Consider the following 3,520-nt stretch of genomic DNA (forward strand, 5'->3'; position numbering starts at 1 on the left):
AAATATTTATATAACTATTCTGACTGAAAAAGATAAAAGGGCTGGGGATATAGTTCAGTGGTTAAGGACCCCTGGGTTCAATCCCTGGTACCAACAGAAAAAAATTTATATAAAACTCTCATTAACATATTATATGACAAATAACTATATCTTCCAAAAAAACTCTAGGAAGTGTGGTGTTGTTTTACATTTTCCCCGAAGTCCTTCATGTCTAGCTAACTAAAGACAGCTGGGTACTCATGCCTGCTTCTGTACCAAACTTACTGCCATATGCTTTAGGTTGAATGAAATCTATGAAGAAAATTCAACCTCATGGACATGTTATAAAAGGGAGAAGTATTTTAAAACCTTTTCAGATGATGTGGTTATTTAATACTGTCCCAAGACTCCAGTGACATATCTTTAAAAGGTAGGTTGCGATGTGAAATCTGAAGGTCTAACAATGAAGTTTTCATACTCTGTAATACTGAACTCTATTGGTTTATCTTACACTTCAAATGAGTCTTTTCCCACTCATTATTTTGTAATGTTGCAAGTTGGTCACTTGGAAAATATGGTTTACTTAGTTATATAAATCTTCCAAATGCTGACACATTTCTTTATTCAATATAAAACAAACCACATTTGTTAATATCATCTGAGCTCATCAGAAAAGTTTTGGGGAGCTACCAAGTGGTGAATACAAGTTTTCCAAAAATTTAATTTTCAATTAGAGGCTCCAATTTTCATTGGTGGAAAACACTATCAGTTGTTTTCATGGAAGGAGCAGTTTTGTTAGGTTTTTTTTTTTTTTTTCCTCCAGAAATACCTACCAAAACCTGTACCCAGGTCTGAATAACTAAATAGTTTGCTCTTTCAAGGAAAAAAATGTCCAGTAGAATAACATAGGGGTTAGTTAAGCTTTCAACTCAAAAGTAAAGTGCTTTTCCCAGGAATTGTCATTCTGGTTAGGTAGCACTATGCTTTATATATATTCCCCATTTTGTCACACACTCTACATAAAAGCAATGTGTACTCAAGGATGAAAATTAAAGGCAAATGAGAGCCAAGCACAGTGGTACATGCCTGGAATCCCAGCGGCTCAGGAGGCTGAGACAGGAGGATTGAAAGTTCAAAGCCAGCCTTAGAAACTTGATGGGGCCCTAAGCAACTCAGTGAGATCCTATCTCTAAGTAAAAAATTTTAAAAAGGGGTAGGGATATGGCTCAGCGGTTAAGTGCCCCAGGGTTCAAATAAACAAATACATAAATAGAGACAAATGAGGTATTTTTTTTCAGTTGCAAATGAGGTCTTAACATGAAAATTGTGTGAATGTGGTACTGGGACAGAACTCAGGGCCTCCTTCATTTTAAGCATGTGCTCTATCAGTGACTTGCACTCCCAGTTCCATGAAAAAGGTTTGGAACTCAAAGGTCCCTTACAAGGGTCTCAAAGACATCCAGGGTCCTACAGGCAGACTAGGAAAAGAAAAGCTGTAAAAGAGAGCAAGGAACATTTTCCTGATATGCTTTGTATCTACCAGGTTCCAGAAATTCTACAAAGTGGAAAAGATGTCTTACATCCATTATTTTACATAGTACTGTAAACAGAAGATCCTCTTAAACATGTATTAGTGCTTTTGTTTTAAAAACTAAGAAACATAAGCTTATAGGAAGTGACAGAAGAGACTTGGGACCATGTCTGTTTCCAAAACTCATTACTTTTTATTTCCCACAGTGGAAGTTACTTTCTCCTTTATTACCTTGGATAGAGAAACCCCTGTCTTCTATAGTACCCATAAATGTTTTTTTCTGCTATCTCCTAGCTTGTTTTCATTTCTGTGCAGGCTCAGTCTTTGAGTGAAATTATTTCTACTACCAGTTGTTTAAGTCAGAGGTGACAAAAATATCACCTGTGAAGGTAAGCTTTTCTTGCTGTCAGCTCACATTAGGTATTGTGTTTAATTTTCAGTGAGTCTGGAATTAATTAGCCTCCGAAACTTTTCAACTTAGGCCCAGTTAGCCATAATCAATCCATTCATCAATCAGGGATAACAGAAGTGAAATTTCTCAGTCCTCATCTCAGTCAACATGAAATAAATGTGTATGGAATCAGAGGGTAAGCCTCTTCCTTTATTCTTCAAAAATACAAAAGAGTAACTTTGCCAGGAAGATGGGTACATAGCTCCAGGTGCTGGTGTAACCTAGGAAAATCAACATAATCATGAGAAGTGAGCCCTGGTGACTGCTACTGACCAACTAGTCTTGAAGTTATTACAAGTCTACTAGGTGCTTCCCACCCACATCAAATCTCTAACATATTTGTCTCCATGTTTCTAAACAGTGTTTTACTCTCTAAGCAGAACCAGGAACTGTAAATAAAGGCAATGGCTTTTTCAATTCTCCTTATCACTTCTATGGATTTCCTGTCTCAACATATTTGATAATTTTTGCGTAAGCACTGCCTCATATGGTCCCTGCCTTACAGTTTACGGCAGTTAAAATGTTTTAGGAACTGCAAAAAAAAAAAAAAAAAAAGGATTCAGGAAAAGAAAAATCCAGATGCAGATAATGAGATAATTGCATACCCAATTATAGATTACAGACCTGGTTGTGCCTCCCTGTGTTCATATAGAGAATCAGATTTCAGAAGAGTACAATCTTTGCCAAACTGTATCTCATCTGGTTCATTTTCCTTCTTTCTGGAATCTCAACTTAAAAGTTTGGTGGAAAAAAAAAAGATTAACTATTTCATGTAATTATTCTTAGTGATATATTTTCAATTATTCATATTTCTATCTTTCATTAGTTTAGCTGTCATTACAGTGACATTTTTCTAGAGACAAGAATTCTCATTATATACTTTCTTCACTAGAAACTCCCCATCAGTTCTTGTTTGAAACTGTTCTCCTGTCAATCTACCAGACAAGGGGTAAACTACAAATGAGAGGTGAGATGCTCAAACAGGCACCTAACTAGAGCTTCACAGAGATGACAGAACCATGAGCTTGGAAATTTGTCCTCTTGAAGTTAAACTGCCAAAGTGTTCTGAAAACCAAAAAGAGACAACATATGTACTTTATTAAAATTCTTTCACAGGAGAAAACACAAACATAAAAACACTGTAACATAGAGGTGAGTTTAGTTTCATGATGAAAAGCTGTGTCTTAACTAGTCTTTTACTTGAGTCCAGTACAAAATAAATTTCTTTCATTTCAATTTTTTAAAATTTGAATTTGTTATATAGACAGCAGAATGCATTACAATCAAATTACAGAATAAATTTCCTTCATTTTTATAGGTCACATTTTTGCTTATTTGTTGATCTTATTTTCTAAAACTATTGGTCTTAAATTTCTCTGAGTTCTTTAAGTTGTTATCCATCTTTCTGCCTTTACATAAGTTGTTCCTTCTGCCTAAAATACTCTCACTTTTCATTTTTCTGGTCAAAGTGCTGTTCTTTCAAAAAGCTAGATCTCCTCTCTGATGCTTCCTCTTTTGCCCAGGGTTTTTCTCTCTTCTGACCACTTTCCTTCAATCCA

General features: G+C 35.4%; 1 long non-coding RNA gene across 1 annotated transcript; it reads right to left on the reverse strand.

The window, feature by feature from the left end:
- Nucleotides 1-1,679: 1,679 nt before the first annotated feature.
- Nucleotides 1,680-3,049, reverse strand: LOC113182458 (uncharacterized). Its single transcript, XR_013342353.1, has 2 exons — nt 2,950-3,049; nt 1,680-2,182 (listed from the first exon to the last, which is right to left on the reverse strand). It is a non-coding gene; the product is annotated as an uncharacterized LOC113182458 (long non-coding RNA).
- Nucleotides 3,050-3,520: the final 471 nt, after the last annotated feature.

Source organism: Urocitellus parryii, chromosome 2 (assembly GCF_045843805.1).
Source record: "Urocitellus parryii isolate mUroPar1 chromosome 2, mUroPar1.hap1, whole genome shotgun sequence".
In the NCBI taxonomy this organism is placed as follows: Eukaryota; Metazoa; Chordata; class Mammalia; order Rodentia; family Sciuridae; genus Urocitellus; species Urocitellus parryii.